This window comes from Podarcis raffonei, chromosome 12 (assembly GCF_027172205.1).
Source record: "Podarcis raffonei isolate rPodRaf1 chromosome 12, rPodRaf1.pri, whole genome shotgun sequence".
In the NCBI taxonomy this organism is placed as follows: domain Eukaryota; kingdom Metazoa; phylum Chordata; class Lepidosauria; order Squamata; family Lacertidae; genus Podarcis; species Podarcis raffonei.
Genome location: NC_070613.1, coordinates 12,305,712 through 12,324,978, shown reverse-complemented (window position 1 = coordinate 12,324,978; position 19,267 = coordinate 12,305,712). Strand labels below are relative to the sequence as shown.

At 42.1% G+C, this 19,267-nt stretch overlaps 2 long non-coding RNA genes across 3 annotated transcripts in view; both read left to right on the top strand.

The window, feature by feature from the left end:
* The window catches only part of LOC128398493 (uncharacterized), an 88,606-nt gene that overhangs the window by 25,486 nt on the left and 43,853 nt on the right, over window positions 1-19,267 (top strand). The window lies entirely within an intron of this gene.
* LOC128398495 (uncharacterized) lies at window positions 10,874-17,516 on the top strand. Its single transcript, XR_008327147.1, has 3 exons — window positions 10,874-11,112; window positions 12,152-13,130; window positions 15,181-17,516. It is a non-coding gene; the product is annotated as an uncharacterized LOC128398495 (long non-coding RNA).

Sequence of the window (19,267 nt, the reverse complement as noted above, 5' to 3'; positions counted from 1 at the left end):
GAAGATAAAAAGCCTCACAAACATATACTAACGTACTACATCGCTCTCATCGAGTATTTATCGGTGCTGTTTAGTGTTGTCTGCGGGTCTGTTTGCTTGCTTTTTTTAAAAAAAAACATTTTAGCATTGGTAATGCTTGACTATATTTAGCGCTCGACAGCTGGACTCAACTGGGGAATGCAAAATACTTGGGGGGGGGGGTTAAGACACAAGTCATTTCAGCAAACTGCGTTGCTCAATGCAGTATTGTGAATTTTAAAATAAATAGGTTGCTTCAATTGGGCGAGCACGTCAAGTCCCCACACGCTGGTAATTGGAAGTGAGCCCCGTTTAAATAAACAATAGTAGCCTCCAAATTTTTGAACATTTTGGAGTTAGCGGAAAGTAATCTGGAAGATTTTATCTTTCTGTAACTCAGAGCCTCATTTCTACGACTTTGTTTAACTGTTGCTTTTGCGTAATCCAAAATGTGATACTGATTTCTGTTTGGATTTTTGCTCCCACCACAATTTTTAAAATCCTGTATAATTTACAGTATCTGGGCACACAAAGAGATCAAGTATCCCTGATCTAAAGGGTTTGTGCTCTAACAAGCACCTTGAGGTTAATTTCTTTAAGAGCCCCATGGAAAGCGATTAGGCTGTCTCCCAAGAAGTATTTTCTAATTACTGGGAAGACCTGGCTTTCCTCGTACCCCATAATTAAACGTGTCCAAGGTGTTGCACTTCAAATATTTCCCTTCAGGGCGGACCCCAAGTTATTGACTTGAGCTTAAAATATCTTGAAGTAAACATTAGCTGCCCAACGTATCAAGTAACACTTCTTGTCACTTAGCGCTGACCACACTTTAACATTTCTATTTGCTAAAATTACCTCGAGGTACTAAATACTCGACTACAGGCGAAGAATTCCTTCGGTAAAGTCCAAGGCAGATGATTAACAAAGGCTGTACACAAAACAATTATTGCAATGGACTCTTCGTTTGGCTTAAATCCCAGTTCTATTCCCCTCCCCCGCAAAAAGACAGCAACGATAGGGAATTCTGGGAGAAAGAATGGGGTGGTAGTGGGGAGTCTTGGAAAAATTAGTCGAGCCTATTTTCCAAAATACCTAAACATATCTATTTTATTCTTAAAAGCTCTCTGCAACAAGTTTTGTTTCAAAATGAAGTAATTATAATATAATATAATATAATATAATATAATATAATATAATATAATATAATATAATAATATAAAGTGTTGAAGATGTTTATAATTGTAAATTGTCATAAGAAGAGACCAGGAAATTTGTTTTGAGAAGTTGGAGCTGTTCCAGTTTCTACTATCGAAAGAGAAGATAAGGTGATTGTGACGCAAATCTTCATGTGGAGATTTTTAATACGTGTATTTCCTGTCCAGTAAATACGTTAATGTCAATTTGTGTTGAGCACACCGTCACCTTTTTAGACTAATACACAACCCACTTAAACCAGAATATCTGGCTTTAAAACCATTTACTCTTCTACCCTAACCGTATTTCTCGGAAATACACTTCAATGGAGTCAATGGGATGGAGGTCCTTCCGGTCAATATATTTCGAATTGGAGCCTAATCCCAATACAGGCATCAACTGGTGTCGAGGGCTGCAGCCTTTACCAACGCAGTTTCTTTTACTAGGGAACTTATATGAGCCACACCCAACATATCAATCAGGAACTAGTTGGGCCGGGACAGTTTGTTTTTACTTTCGCTAGCACACATTCCTTGCAGAGAAAGTCGTTCTTAGCTTGACTGTTGAGGCTTCACTGGCCCTGCAGTTGCCTTACAGTGGGCGTATCAGTAGCGGCCTGCCAGGCGTTGCTTACCTGGCTTCCCAATTCTGCCTCAGGTCGCTGCCGGTCACCAAGAAAGAAAGGGGACCCCGCTGCCTTGCCCCTCCCCCTCTCGGTAACCGGCAGGGACCTGCGGAAGAGTTGAGAAGCCAGGTGAACAACACCTCCCGCCCTGCCAGGACTGCCCCACCGGTGGAAGAAGGAAGAGGAGACCCACGGGTATCGCAGACTGTCCTGCAGTTCTGTGGGAAACGCTGGACTGTCATCCTACAGGCGGGCTAAAGCGAGACGATTTGTATCGTGACTCCGCTAACCTTGTCTCTAACAGCTTGTACTGGCTGTTGTGGTGAAAGTTACAAGTAATGAAAGCAATCAGACAGATCAGACTTTCTCTGGGCTCGTCTGTGGCAACGTCAGAGGAGATGCCCTGATCCTTCTGAAAGCTAATTCATAAAAGGGTTTTTTGGGAGTGGGGTTGAGGAGAGAATAAAGACAAGGCTTAGCAGAATCTGCAGAGATCTGTCTGCCTTGTAGCCTGGGACCTTTAGGGTCCAACATTCAGGAGGGGAAAACGAGAACCTGGTCAAAACAAGAATCAATTATATATTGTTTTAAATAAATAAAAAACACAAACACGCCTTTGCAACCCCATTTCTGTAACAAAACGCGAAAATATGGCCAATATTGTAGTTGGTGTACACCAAATTTCGCAGTGTTTTATCAGATTTCCATCTCACAAAACGCCTGGAATGCCCGGAACACCTTAACAGAAAAACCCACATTTTAAGGTAGTTGGTGAAAGGTCAGATCCAGCGCTAAGTATGTTGGGTTTGGGAAACATCCACATCCAGTACACAGGCACATGCACATGCACCCCGCAAGCCATGGAGCTACCTTCAAAGTGAACAGCTCAGTGGCGATTGCCATGAAACAGATCTACAAGAAAAGAAGTTACTTTAAGCCGGTTTTGCAAACAGTTTGGAATCAACACCCCAAGCAGAATAGAGTGAAAGGTGGTGGTGGGGGATCGTATGTATTTTGTATGTTAGAAAAAAAGTAATATATATCGCTTTGGCTGTGGTATCGAAATCAACAATAAATCAACTCTGTACCCAAGACAAAGAGTGGAGAAATTCAGAGAGTGAATGTAGCGTCAAGAAGTCGAATAGCAAGACGGAAAACAGCAAAATCGTTTTCTTAAGAGTCATTGTTATTACCCTGTTGCAGAGTATTCCAGGGCGCTCTCTCTCTCTCTCTCTCTCTCTCTCTCTCTCTCTCTCTCTCTCTCTCGCTCTCTCTCTCTCTCTCTCACACACACACACACACACGATAGAGAGAGAGAGAGAGAGAGGCTGCATTCCTATACTTACCTAGGAGTAATCCTCATTGAATTCAATAAGAGTTACTTCTGAGTAGGCATGTGTAGTCCAGCACCCCGATCCACAAATAAATTAGGCCTCTTTACTTGACAACTTCATCCTAAATAGTACCTTCGTCTGAAAACGTCATAAAAATACCAGTGGTCTTTATTTGTAAATCAGGTGTTTAAGACCATCCATGCATTCATTTTTCAGATTTGTAACTCACCTTTCTCTACGGTCATATACTCAAAGCGGCTTACAAGTATAGAACACAGCAATAACATTAGGAACTAGAATGCAAGAAAACAGTAAACAAAAACAAAAGAAGCAAATGCACCTTGATCTTAAACGCATTACCTGGGATTCATTTCCACTGGTTGGAAATATAAGACAGCACAACAAGTGCCATAGGATACAATATAATTTAGGGTAAAACACCATCCTCATTCAGGTAAATCGGAACTGTCTTAGCAAGAGAATGCAGCATTTCAAAAAGTGATTCACCTTAGGAGAAGTCTGACCAGGTGTTCCTTTCCCAAATAACTTTTGATTGAGAAGTAATCCCCAGCTACTAGGGGGTCAGGGTACTTCTCTACGTGTGCCAAAGATGCATGATATTGCTTCTTCTCTCAGTCCATCCTTCCAAGTTTGATCATCCACATCCAGCCGGTTCTAGGTGTATAAGATTGAATTGGCCCGTAAAGGTACACAGAGATTATTTTTATATGTCCTTAGTCCGCTGCGCTCACTTTTACAGTATTTTAGGATTCTCTTCGGAATAGGAGAAGTGGCTCTTGGACTTCCGATGTGCGCGCTTGTGTGTGCGTGTGTATGTACAGTGTGTGAGTGTGTAGCGAAAGGCTATTAACAGCAAATTCCCTATTAACACAGATAATGTACAAAATGCGTTTTGGGGATGACAAAGCATATTTACGATTTCCTGCTGACCCAAGGCATACAGGGGATATGAAGGACAGAGACTTCTAGGGACACTAGATTCTGCTCCGCATGAGGAAGAGAAATGTGGTCATTCCAAACCGTGGCGGTGGGGAGAGAGAAATAGGAAATGGGGAAGATATTTCAATACAGATAAAGTCTTAAATCAGCTTCAGGCTGCAGCATAAAACAAGGGGGAAAACTATATTTGCTCAAAAATACGTTATCCCTTGCTATTTCTATCAATAGCTTCTGATATGTTGTTCTATGTAACCTTGTCTCACACACAAATTAATCTCTCTCTCCGTCCATCAAATTTTCTATCTGGCTATCTAGCTCTCTAGCTATCCAGCTAACTATCTAGCTATCTATCCTCTTCCTGAAGTTCTTATCAACTTCTCAGACTTTCGGTCTATATGCATACATCTCTAGCAAAAAAAAATCCTTATAAAATGAGAACTATCCGAGATTATTTGCTCATCTTAAAGTATATATTGTGTGACATAATTGTTCAAGGGTAACATATAATTGCACATTCATCTTCAAAGGGCACATGCCTTTGTGGAACAAGGTGGCTATATTAGAAATAATTTCATAGTGATACTTCTTGTAAAGTGAGAGATAAACTTTGTGCACTGGATATAATCTGACTTTACATTAGCAGTCGATACAGAATTCAAATATGGGGCAATTCTGTTCCCCCCGCAATACTATTAAGTTTCGCCTGAACATAAACACTGCTAGAACGGTGCCTGTTCAGTTAAACACTGTAACACGTTACCTTTAATACCAGAAAGAAAAACCATTGCTTTCGAGCGAAATATGAAAGAAACACTATTATGTTTCTTTTAACTTAACTAAATCATATTGTTCCAATCGTGATAATAATTTCGTCTGTCTTTTAAAGTATATTTACAGCAGAAGACTGGTTTAAGTCTTGGAAACTTGCATTACTTTTTTCTTTTGTTACTTTTCTAGTCGAAGACCTAAAAGAGCGAGAGAAATCTTAAAATATGCGCAAAACTTGCTTCTTTCGCACAAGCTCTTTATATCCTCCCAGCGCCCTGCTCGTCATTTTTAAGGGTCTTGCATAAAGTTTCGTGTGTTTTTCCTAGGGTTTAGAAGAACTAATCCTTATAGACAAAACAGTTTCTGTTGTGACGGTAGAGTCGAGCAATTCTATACCAGTTGGAGTATTAACAGAGTCTTGGAAAAGGAAAAGGAATCTCGTCCTGGACTTCCCACAAATGTAGCTAATTCCCTTAAACTCCTTTGGATTTACACCTCGGTAGTTACTGGGAGACAGAAGCAGTCCTTGCTCTCATTAACGGCCTGATTTCTGTTCCAACTGCCACACCAGATAATCAACTTTTATGGTCTTCCAAACATTACTTTCCAGCTGTTTAAGACCGTGGGGAGGGGGGGATTCTAGCCAGGGTTTGTGCACTTGCAACTCGATTTACAGTAGAAGTTTAACCCTGTCTACTCAGAAGTAAGCCCTAGTGACTTGAATGGGGCTCACTCACTCCTCGGCTGCAAACCTATTATGTGGGAATAAATCCAATTTAATTCAATGGGTGCGACTTCTCAGTGGACACACTGCACAGTAACACGATCTGTCCTTTCATTCGCAGATTTTTCTAGTTTCCATAACATATAGAAAAAAAAATTTTGGGCATGTTTTGGAATGGAAAATTCGAATTCGAATTCGCACCTCGGTTTCATTAGATCCCCCGCAATTGTAACAGCTCAGATGAGAACTAGATTCTGGCAGCTTTTTAGAGATGTTAATGCAGCCACGACTGGTATAAAAATTCGAAGTGATTTTCCATACGTTAATTTATTTATTTTTAAAGTAAAACCCAAACAGATTGTATTTGACGTACTACAGAGAACGCAGACTACGGTCCATTAGTGCCACGGAACCTGAGAGGCAGACCTCTCCCTGCCTCGCAAGGTGCTGGGTAGCACTCACCGCAGGGAATGGGTCTAATCTCTCTGTAGGAAAACATTGCCCCTTACTTCGCTTTACTGGGGTGGCGGCCCAACTGGTCTTGTTTATGAAGAAGTTACTCGACCCTGCCAGGCTTCGATAAGAAGCTGCCACTGAAGAACCCAGCTGGATTTCCAAATCCATCCAACCTGCGATCCTAAGGGCAGAAGCAAAGTCCCATGAAACGACTTTAGGATAGGGCGCTGTTGCTTGTTACACGAACCCCACAATCCCTTTAACTCCCCGACTTCGCTTGAAAAAACGCACATTTAGGGCAGAGCGGGGTTCAGGAGGACCTGGGTTTAAGTCCTAAGAGCTCTATTGCAGTCAGGGATACTAACCTACCCCCGATGCTAATTTCGGAAATTAAGCCTATTCAACACAAGGGGGATTGCTTCCAAAGAAACATGCTTAGGATTGGAGTGCCTGTGGTTCATATCCAAGCGCTATACGTAGTTTCAAAGGATAGTGAATGGGGCTGCAAGCTTTCAAACAGATACAAACTTTCCCAAATATCTTTTTTGTGGGGGATATTTGACGGCGAGGGAAGATAGTAAAACTAACAACAACAACAAAACCCAATAGCGCTAAATCCTCACGCCTGGAAATGACAACATCCACCTTGCTTGGTGTTTCCATTTCTGCATCCTTTTCAGCACCAATGAACCGCGCAGCCGGATCCTGTGCAAGTCTGCAGCGATAAAATTAGCCCTGAGTTTGGTGCGACTAACTTCCAGGCAGGGTACATTAAAGGACTGCAGCCAACGGTAGTTTTACAAAGGGAACCATGCTTGCCTATCATTTAAACCTGCAATCCTAAACATATCCCCACAGGCCCACTAGTTGCCCTGAGGTTTGCTTCAGCTAAGTTTGTTGTCCATCAGTCTGTCGTAAAACATTTTCCTTTACTCTAATGCCCGGGAGCATTTATTTACTTCCATGGAATTTGTTTAGGATGGGGAAGTCTCAATTAAATCCTCAATAACCGGTCTTTCCCTGGAGTATTATTCTCCTCCCCACGCTTAGTCGTTAGACCCCCCCCCCCACACCACCCAAAAATCTGGGATTCATATAGAATACTTTGGTACAGAAGGTGTGTTAAGAATTATCAGAGTGCTCCTCAAAAACTCACAATTCTATCTCTTATCCAATATGCCCCTCCCACACATTACAGACAATCGTCTCAAATTTGGGCAGGTTTCGTTTCCATTTATTATCATATGACCTGAGCAGACGCTTGGAAAAAACCCAAGATGTTTCATTCAACACAAATGAATTTTTTGCTTCCCAGTCTTTGTATAGGATCGAGTTGTATAGGATCGCATGGAGTTTTGATCCTGCAATATTCTTGTTAATTTTTGCTGTCCATATGTAGAAAATGCAGCCCGTTAAAGTGAATAAATGTCGTTCCAAAACTTAAATAATTGTTAGTATATTTAAATTAACAATATTCACATATATTATTCTTTGGCTTTGGCTACTGCGAATGAATGAATTAAATATCTAAAGTAAGTATTCTCAGGACCTGAGTGTTAATCATGGGAAATACAAAACTATTTATTTTCCAAGCAAGAAAAAAGTCGGTAATTTAAAAACAAGGAAGCAAACAAAGACGGTCTAGAGCTGCGATCCACAATGTATTTAAGCCATAATCTTCCAGTTTAATCAAGGGGAGACTGATATAAATGAGATGCGGGTCGGGTTGATGGATTTTCCTCCAAAGAAAATAAGATACTTCATTGCTTTTTATATAATTGTCAACATAAGATCGATAAAAACACTATAAGTAGGTAAAGTTTGGGTACAGATAACCCCGCTTTTTTATAGCAGTATTTTAAGAGATTTTTTTGAAGCGAACGGCTTTTCTAAGCCGATCCATAACTCGGCGAAATTACAACACCAGTATTGGAGTTATTTCACATCGTATTGATTTTGTCTTAATTGGGCTGCGGTTCGTGTTGTGTATTTTGAACTCGGTCTAAATGCAACACGTTTGCTTTCCTGCTTCTTATATCTTTTGGTTTTGTCGGTCCGCCTGACTCAACTTCAGCGGATCCGCTGCTTTGCGAGCTGGAAGTCGCAGTAGCTCGGCGCGGATGGGCGCGTTGAGCCAGTCCACGTGCGAACAGCTTTCATTGATAGAAGCAGCTCGCGGGAAGGCGAAGGGGAGGAGAGGCTCTTCGGGCAGCATCGCTATTTCTCTCCCGAAGAAGGACAGCCATTGGCGGAGGAAGTTTTGCAGAGGAGGGCTTGGCATTTGCCTATATGTAGAGGCATCTAATGCAATATTCATGGCGCAGCGTCACAGGCGATTCTGCCGGGTTCAGGGCTACCTTCGAGGCATCCCCCCCTCCCACGCTATAGGAGGACTATCCTCTTCCTTCCAACACTTTTTTGTGAATGAACCACAGCACCCCCTCCTCCTTTTTTTGCCAGCTCACAGATCAGAGAAAGCAGTGAGATCACTGCCTGGATCTGGTCCGGTGCTTCGCCGCAATCTCTTCTCGCTTTCAAAGCAGGGTTCATTCAAGACCTGCCAGTTCCGCTCGCCTGGGATAGACGTGGGGAGGGGGCGACTTCAAAGCCAGGTTGCAATGAAAAGGTTGCACTCCCCCCTTCAGAGGGGGCGCATCTTGGGTACGTTTTCACATTAATCGGGGGGGCGGGGGCGGACTGGCGACTTGGCATGAGCTGCTGGCTACTCCATAGCCAAAAGACATTGCTACAAGCCACCACTTTTTGCGCTGACATATGATAAGCCTGCCCTCCCCCCCCCAATTCAGCTCCCCCCACAGGCCATTCCTAGAGTGGGTGGAGCTCTCGGTTACTGCGTAAAGGGCGCGCCTGCACTCTTAGACTCCTCCAAAGAAGTATAACACCCCTTTCCCTCCCAAATCTTATTTTGTCGCGAGGAAAATCCGCAATATGGGGCGACTGCTGAAGTCAAGCAATTTTAATTTATTTATTTTTAATATACTTGGGTTGCAATCCCACACACATCACCTGGAAATAAGTCCCATTGAACCCATTGAGGATTATTTCTGAATAGGCAATGATGGGAAGTAAATTTCCCTGAAAGCAACGAGACTTCCTTCCTCATCCTCTATATCCGGCGATGCCATATTCGCCGCCCTGTCCACAAAATAAATCTTATGGCTGCTGTCTGTAACCCTATATTTGGGAATGATGTAGAGTAAGTAGCTTGTAGAGTAAGTAGTGTACACTTGCAGACCGCAAGCGGGCTTGCTTGCGACAATGACTTGGAGTTGGGTAGAGCAGCATTAGCTCTTTCGCCTTGTACTTTTTTTTTAACAGTACAATCCTATTCATGCATCAACTCTTTTTAGAATTTCGGTTGCACAGTAGTAAGATCCTAAAACATGTTTTTCTCATAAGAAAGTCCTACACTGGGACTTCATCCTGAAGAATAGGATAATGCTTAGTTTCATTGGTTGTATGTTTTTTATGATTACCATGCTTTGCTGTCCTTTTCAGCTAATTTTTGTAATGCTACTTCAGTTGTTGAATGGCAGCGTATAAACCTTTAAAATACCCACCACACACTTGCATATACATGCATATTATGTCCTGCCTACGCGGTCTTAGCAGCAGATAACATTTCCTACAGAGGGTATAATGTTGAATGTATGCAGCAGCACAACCGGACGCCTTCATCTGCCCCAGCTGCAACAAAACATGTCTCTCCCTTTAACGGGCTCTACAACCACTGCAGGCGCTGTAACTCTCCAATGGTTTGACTTCACCACCGAAGGTGCACTCTTCCATTGTCTCCAGAGACAGACGATGCAAACAAGGTAGCCAACTCACAAAGTTGTTTTGGGATACTTCGCTTTTGTTTTCACACGTGTGCAGCACAATACTATGCATCTCTATCCATTGGGTCCATTGAGACTTACTCCCAGTAAAGTGTGTATAGGATTTCAGCCTTAATCCTAATTCACCCTACTTTTCAAACTCATCAAATAATTGGCCTGATCGGATACCCTATGGGACTTAGTACTTAGGTTCGTCCCATGTAACGGATGTAGAAGAAAAGCTGAGAAGGAGAGTCTAAACTGACCAAAGGGGATAAACCACACGTTGATCGTGCAGGGATTTCAGCAAGCTGAGTGGCCAAATATCGACGCAGCCGGATGCCCAGGAAAGTTCTGAAGCCTCTCCGCAGCTCCTTATCTGCTAATGAGCCTGTGTAGGATAGCAGCCTGCAGGTATAGAAACACATTGTGTGCTACTTGGCTGGATTCGTTCTGGGCATCTTGCAAGAGTCTCCGTGATGTGATCTCTCACATTCATTATGGCATATTACCTTCTATTGCACGTTTCTCAGCAGATAGCTCTCTGCGGTTATTCGCTTTTATTTTCATTTTTTTTAAAAAAAATCTTTGTCCTCGAGGTTCTTCAGGAAGTATTTATCTTGTCTGTCTGAGACGCAGCACTCCGTAGCTGTCAATGGAAAGCCTCAACCATCCGTGCCCCTCTCCCCGTTCTTCCCAGCCTAGCCCGGCCCACCTTTTTTTTTTAATTAAAGCTTTTCAAGTTCCCTTCTGTTAAGGAAAGTGTCTAAACAAACAAGCCTCCCTGAAACTAAACGCTAGAAGAAGAAAACCGCCCCGCACCCTCGATTGTTTTTAAAAAAGTAGCGAGGGGGGAGGCATTTCCCCATGTCGTGATTATAGTTCCAAAAGGAAATTGCTTTTATTTGTGAATGAGACTTTCAATAGGAAGGGACATGGAGGAGAAAAGCTCCTTAAGGGAAGGAGGTCACGGGGTTAGAGGGCGGATTAAAGGCCCCCACCTGTCTCGAAATCCCGGACAACCGTCCCAAAATCTGAAACAAGGAGGGATCAAAACCGTACTTTTGGGACGTAGGGTGAAAAGGGAGTCACGGGAGATTTTTCAGCCTAAAACAAAAACATGAAGTCTGGGGACAAGCGGCTGAGAAACCGGGACGTGTCATTCAGGTCCTGAACTCTTCCCAAGGAAATTCAGTGAGTGATCGATGTGTGTGTGTGTGTGTGTAGAAGAAAGAGGGTTTGGGGGTTCATTTAAAAAGCAGGAATTATATACACACTTACTTGGGAGTAAGTAAGCCTCACTGAAACCAGTGAGACTTCCTTCGGATGAAACATGGCTGGGCTCTGGCTGCAAGAGCTGGTTTTATTTTCTAACGCTTTACCTCGAGTCTGGGCTAAAAAGAGGGAGTGGGGAGAGCTTCCTCCTTTTAGGCCTAAAAACTATGAAAAAACGGAGACCGTGCACAGACTCTGCCAAGCCGCTTAAAAACCTCCCTGCGGACTAGCTCCCATCGCCTCGTTTCCCCTCCGTCCTCTCCACGTCCATTGCTGTTAAGCTACAGCACTTGGATTGAATAGCCCGTCGCCCTCCAAGTGCTAAAGAGAAATGGGGTGAAATGAACTCAATGCCACTTCCTTCACGAGAAAGGTGCTGGTGACTGAAGTGCTTGTCCTGTTGATTTTTCCTTTCGGTTGATGTTAACTTTGTTTGTAATCGTGTATTCCAAAAGTGACCTGTCAAGGCGGCTTACAAATAATAGAAAGCGCAGAGAAAGCAACAACAGCAGCACACCGCAATCACCTGCAACATCTGCATAGGCCGCAACACCACCTGTCGGTTGCTGTCTGGTAGAGATTCCAAATCCACAATCGCTTTGGGTATTCGAGCGTAGCTAGTTCCAGGCTGCCTCGCTACAGAAAGTGACTCTCGCCTTCACCTCAAGCTCCAACCTAGTCTTCCTCTGCACGTGAAGGACCAGGAGTTGTTGGGGCTTGATTCTGCCAGGATCCCAAAGTCCTGAGCCTGAAGCGGAGATCTGTCAGTGCCTAAGAACTTCTTACCGCAAGGAGGCCGGAGAAAGAGCTTAACGGGATAGCCCCTTGCACTGTTTTGTGGGGCAGAACTTTTCCCCACAGCCCAGAACAACTTGACAGATGGCCTGTGGGGTAGCCTAGGCAAGGCAGGAAGGAAAACACAGACGAGGCTGAATTTCTTTGTTTCTGTCTCCGCCAGGAGCCTTCTCTTTCTTCGCTTGCTCAACAAATAAACGGTGAAGGGAAGCCCACTGCGTCTCCTTCCGGATAGCTTTTGTTTGTCTGGGCAAGGCAAGGCACCATTTCCAGCATCATCTTAGCAGCCGAATGGGTCGCTTTTTCTCCTCTTCACTGCAGATATAAATATGCGAAGCCCTTCAGGAGGAAGGAGCCATGAGTTAAAATTCTGGTTCCATCCAAGCCAATTACAAAACACCTATTGATTTTTTAGCCGAGCCAAAATTTCACCCATAATCCTCGCCCCTGGGACACAGATTCACGCGCCATTGGAGCTGGACAGTACCTCAAATGAGAGTCTGGCACAACTCAGGAGGAGGAAGTGAGGATAAAATGGTAGCCTCAGGGGCTGCAACTGATTTGCATAATCAATTTAATTTTTGCCATCTTGGAGGACTCCAAACACCAACTGCTTGAGCGGTCACACTCATCAGTCTACAATATCCTTGTTCTAAATGTGATAACCTCAGGTGTGGAAAAGGCCACAGCCCTTTGACAGATCTTACAATATGGACATTACCACTTCAAGCAAAGACTTTTTTGGGGGGCACATCTGTTTTGAGATGCAGGCAATATAAACTCCATGAAATTTACACCCTCTGTGCCAAGATGTCATGAGAGTTATACCCACCTGTGTAAGCCAAAACCACAAAAACTTTAAAAATTCCCTAGGAGTGTTTTAATGGAGAGAAGGAAGAGAGAGCCCATGTTACAGTTTCAGGCAGTGGAGAAGTTTTTGACTTAACAATTTTTAAGACAAATTGAGAACAAGGCCTCAATGAGATCATCCACTGATGTGGGGTAGAGAGGCATCCTTTCCACCCACCCAGGGGTGGTCCTAGCTTGACAAACAAAGGAATTATCTATGGTGAATGCTTTTATCATTCTCTCAGACAACAGCAACAGGCCTACAAGGTCAGGAAGACTGGCTAGGAGAGCAGGTAAGTTGCCAGTTGTACATAAAATTAATAAAGTAGGATTTAAAAACCAGCATAATATTTCATCACCAGAGCACACCACATAGTAGAAAGAATGTATACAAAGGCCAGTGGATGTTTCCCAGGATACATCTAACATAGTTAGCATTTTGGATGTGATGCCTGCATAGCGTTCCAAGCAATGAATCCAGAGTTTAATTCAGTTTAGCATTTGCATCCATTGAGGTCCAAAGGGACCTAAAAGAAACTGGAAGCTTGTTTAAAAATCCACTGACATTGGATGAGAATGAGGAGATTAGAGAGCAGCAGAAAGGGTTGTGTAGTCAGCAAATACAGGTGTTTAGCCTATTAAACCTGCAGAGCTTAGTTCTCACCCAAGCCGTTTCTCTCCTACAAAATTTTTTTCCTACTGAAGAATCCACCATCAACTTGTGGGAGCCTCATATTCCCTGCTAATGCTGGAAGCTTCTTCATCTGTGATTTCCTATAAGATTTATTTTGGTGCTAGAATGGATGAAATTCTTTCCCCTACCCCAGATTTTGAGGCTTTACTTTTTTATTATCTCAGATAACAGAAACAAATTCTTGACTAGAAGATCAGTTGGAGACAGAGGTAGACATAGATACACCCACCCACCCACACCAACACCTCTTAGAGAGACAGGGCTGGGATCTGTGAGGTGGCAACTCACTTGCATACTCTTTCAGCAGCCTTTGCTAAAGATCCTGGAAATCAGTTCACTATAAATATATGGGGGCTTAGACTTCTTGCCGCTCTGTGCTCTTCCCACTAGTGGGTCAAAAGGATTCCAGGAAAGAGAGGGAGGCAGGCAAAGGCTACCTTGACACTTTGCACCAGCTGGATTTTCCTACCCTAGAATACTATGTACTATCAACAGTCCTGTGTGAAGGATTCTGATGGCTTTTTATATGTTGATATTGGTCATTATGTTTATGTATTTAATACAGTTTAAAAGTTTCTTGTAAGCCACATTGGAAGAAGCTATATTCTGAAACTCAGGATATAAATAACTGTACTAAATAAATAGTTGCATGCTGCAAATTATATACTAAGTAGCAGCACATCATGGGAACTCCGGCAAACTTCAAAGAATAAATGAAGGAAGAAGCAAAGACCACTTCAGCAGTAGTGGTAGAGGCTAAGATGTGATGAAGAGCTAAGAAGACAGACAGTGAGGGTTCTTTGGTGGTGCCCTGAAATGTGTGTGCTATGCTTATTTTCTTGTCTGTCAGCATAGACTACACTTGCAGAAAATGTCAGTTGATTGTCCTGCTGGGCCAGTAAGTAAGAAGACAGCAGTGATGAGTTTCCATTCTTCATTTATGAAGACAATGACTTCTTGGGCAGGACACGGGGTACTACAGAAAGGACAAAAGCAGTCAAGAAAATGAGAACTGTAGGATTGGGAAAACTGCATTGAAGACCATGACTGTAAAGAACATGAGTATAAGGCGCCATTCTGAACCACTGGAACACAGTACAGTGGTACCTCATGTTACATACGCTTCAGGTTACATACACTTCAGGTTACAGACTCCACTAACCCAGAAACAGTGCTTCAGGTTAAGAACTTTGCTTCAGGATGAGAACAGAAATCGTGCTCCGACGGCACAGCAGCAGCAGGAGGCCCCATTACCTAAAGTGGTGCTTCAGGTTAAGAACAGTTTCCGGTTAAGAACGGACCTCCAGAACGAATTAAGTACTTAACCCGAGGTACCCACTGTATCTCTCTTTCCAGTGTCTCTAAGGAGCTGGTGGAAGACAGCAGCAGCAGGCTACACTAGCTAGGAAGGAAGACTCTCAACCCTTTAAGGACAGAGGTGATTCAATCTCCATATGCAGGAAGAGGAATAAAGTGGTGGTAATAATGGCTGGGAACTCCCTACTGAGAGATGAGTCTTCTGTGTCAAGTGAATTTGTTAACTTCTGAAGTATACTGTATCTCAAGTATTGGGACCCAGGATGTGATTGATAACTTACCAAGTTTTATCAAGCCCACTGATCATTATATATTTTTGCTCATCTGCGCAGGAATGAATGACACCACCAGGGATTACTATGAAAACATACCTGACTATAAAGTTCTGGGGAAGAAGATAAAGCATCTTGGGGCTCTGGTAAAGTTCTCATCAAGGTAGAGGACTACACAGAGAGATCACAGTTCAGGGGAACTATTCTCCTAAGTAGCAGCATGTTTCTTGGACTATTGTGTAAGCTTCCTAAAGAAGGAAGGTAGGCTGCACCTTGGGAAATGTATCTGGCAGAAGAATGGCAAACCTGAGCAAGAGGGACATAATCAAATACTGTGTGGGATGGCTCCAATAGCCGAAAGCTAAGTACAAAATGAAGCACTAAATATATGGATGTGGCTGCTACTGGAGAAACTGGGAAAGTTGAGGAGATGCCCAGCAAACCCTACGCTAAAATAGCAGGAGAGATATCAGAGTAGAATATCCAAAGCTTTAAACTTCTATGCTAATGCATAGAGTATGGGAAATGAACAAGATGAACTTCAACTTCTTGAACGAGAAAGTAAATACAAATTGATCCACATAACTGAGACTTAGTGGGACATGATTAGAAAATAGCAATTGAAGGATGTAGCTTGTTCTAAAAAACCCCAATTTTCATATTCTGAAATAAATGCTAGGTAGAATTAAATGGCTATTTCTACTCATGAGAAAAGAAATCCAAGACAGGTGACAGTTCCCGAATAACAAATTACTAAAGGCACAATCACCAATAATTCCAAGGAGAATGAAAAATGTAGGATTTTTTAAAAGTCTGTGTGGCTGCACAAAAAGCTGAAAATAAAAAGGACATGCATGAGAAGAGGACTGAAGGATAAGTTAACAAGGATGAGTACAAGCAAGGCTTTTCTTTTTAGTTGGACGTTGCTGGAACTCAGTTCTGGCACCTCTCAGGTGCCATAAAAAGAGAGTGGTGAGTTCTGGCACCTCTTTTTCTAGGAAAAAAGCATTGAGTACAAGTATCCTAGACTTGTTGGAAGAGTGTCAGCAAAGCTAAAGCTCAGAAAGAATTGACGGTGGCAAGAAAAAGTGCCTTTTGGGGCATGTTCAGAATAAGAGAAGAGGAAGGAAATGGGGTATGTAGCTCAGTAGGAATTGTGAAATGTTAATGGGTGACAGCAAGAAGGTGGAATTGCTGAATTCCTATTTTTGCCTCTGTCTTTTCCCAAGGGGGAATTGTGTGCTAACCTGCATAATAGCATGACTGTTGAGGAGTCAGGATTGCAGTTCAAGATTACCATAATAAGGAGTTGTCAAAAAATATCTAGCTATTTTAATTGAGTTTAAGATTTCAAGGCCAGATGACTTGTATCTAGGGTACTAAAGAACTTGTTGATATACTGTCAGAACATCTGACTATCATCTTTAAGCAATCTAGAAAACAGGTAAAGTGCCACAGGACTGCAAACAAAAATGAGGAAAGGAGAATCTGGCAACTTTGGGCAGCTCATTCTGACCAATTCCAGGGAAGATACTTGAAAAGATTATAAAGAAGTCAGTTTGCAAGCACCTTGAGAAAAATGAAGTGGTTAGTAGAAGTCAGCATGAATTTGTAAATAATAATGCCAAAGTAATTTAAACTTTGTTTTGATCAGTTTAGTAGATGGTGGGAATGCTGTAGATGTAAATTATCTTGATTTCAGCAAAGTTCCCATTGATATTTTGGTTAGCATAAACATTTAACAGTTGTGTAGAAGAGAGGTTTTAGGCAGGTACAGCTTGTCATGCAGGAATATGTTGCGCCAGTTAAAATTTGCATCCACAATACTACTCAATTTCCTAAAACGTTCTTAAAGCATAAAATGTCATCCTTTCAATTCCAACAGCCAGCTTGGTGCAAGAGTTTAATGGAATAAGTACAATAATATGCTATCCCCCAGAATTATTTTGTTGTCCTTAATGGCCATGTTGGAATTTAGGTCAGATGTGATCTGAAGCAATAAATAGCAATACAATTGCACTATGGTTTGTCATGTTGAAATGCTCCCATTGCTTGGAAGAGTGTCCTCATCTAATTTAGTTACTTTGAGAAGAATTCTTACCCCATTAAGATATAATCTGATTTCAACAGTAGTTTTGAAATTGAGAATGCCCATGTTGCGTATAAAGTTCATTTATGCTTTTTGCTGCACAGGACCGAGGAAAATATATTATGTTTTTAAATGTCTCTTTCATATCTCAGTTATATATAAATGACTTCCACCACTGCTGATGAGTAAAGAGAACTGGTCAAACTTTCTGCTAGGAAAAAAATATCTCAGCAAAAGTTACTTAAGCCAGCAATTTATGCCTTGGCATCATCTCTTGCTGCTTTTCTTGAATCCCATGTTGTGAACTGCTGTTATGATCACTTTAATTACCATTAACTTTTTTGTTGACCTGCTTTTCACCCTTTGTGAGAATCTGTAAGATATGGTTTCTGCTGTTTATCATTTTTTGTATTATATCTTCCTTGTTAACCCAATGCATATATTAAAGTAGGCATATGAATATTCACTCACCAGGTGACCAGTCAAGATAGTTCAGATTTATGAATTTTATCTACTTTCTTTTAGGTCACGACTACCAAAGAAATGTGTTGGCTAGTAATTTCTGTGGATTTATTTGCATGACTATAAATATATAGAAGACTGCCATCCTTTTGCTCTGACCACTCTGCAAATTTACTGCTGTTTTGAAAAATGTTTCTTTTTGTCAGTCTGGATCCAAATGGTTCTAAATACTCAGCTATTCTTCTCCGAGCTAATAATGTCCTGATTTCTCACATTTCTAGTCTTGGAATATGAAATCCTGCTGTGTCAAATGCAAGCCCTGAGAGAATAACAGACTCCCCAGGTGCTGAATGACATTTACAGTGTGACGTATGCAGCTGGCATTCTGCAGCTTTTCCTTCTCACTTCTGTTACTCAGACTGCTCGTCATTCTTTTCTCTAAAGTGCAGCAATTTCATTGTCGGTGATCTTCAGGGTGTGTGTGTGAGAGAGAGTGGAAGAGAGGGAGACTGAGAGGGAATACACTCCATGGGGGAGGATATTACTTTCCTAAATATGTGCATTTAGATTGTCCAAGGGAATTACTGACATTAGATGTATGCACTGTTTGTTTCCAGACTTTGCCAGTGTCATTCTGTGCAAAGCAAGAGTCATGTACAAATGCCAGCCATACCTAATGGGCATGCCATTTCAGGCTTCTCCTGCCAAGACACCCACTGCTCCAATGATAGAAAATGATATTAGTGTACTTCATTCATATTTACCAAGAAAAGGAAGGGGAGCTTATTTAGTGGGAGTCACTATACTCTCACTCACATAACACTAACAAACTACATTGGTTTATTTCTCTCAGGCTTCTAACTATGTAGCAGCAGCTTCATTATTTCTGTTAATATTTTTTTAGCTTGCACACTTCCATTTCCCCCCATTGTTCCATTCCCAATAAGTCAAACATTGAGACGGATGCCAAACTATGCTTCCTATGTAAACTCAAAGTTTGCCTTCACCCATGTATACAAAATCAACTCCATTAGAAGCAGCTGGTGAACTGGGTGGCATCTTATTAACCAGCTGCTTGTGCAACTCCTCTTCATCCATCAGCACTGATGTTTTTATTTATCAAGTCAAGTTCACTAAATGCAACCTATTCCTTAATACAAGCACCCAAGATATATACATCTGAAGCAAAGCAGGAAAGAGTAAACCAACAGCCTCTCACAGATGACTAAATGTATAATATATTTCATGCTCCAGGAAACCTTTTTACTTGCTGAATCCCCTTCACTGTCCAATGATGTCTCTACCTTTTTCATTAACATGATTGTTGCCAGAGTTGGCTGGCTATCATCTCAGCATATCTTCTTATACCCCTCTGACACACCCTTCACTCCATGTGACTTGAATTTATTAGCGCATCACCAATAGTGCTTTTGTGACAAAACCATGGTGGCCAGGATACAGACCCTCAGCACTTCTGTAGTATGGTGATGGATAACTCTCTGGCTTCCCTTTCCAGTGTATGTTCCCCACCATGAAGACAGAGGCATAACAGGGAGTGATTTTACCCTGAGACCTGCCGGTATAGGGTGGTATACA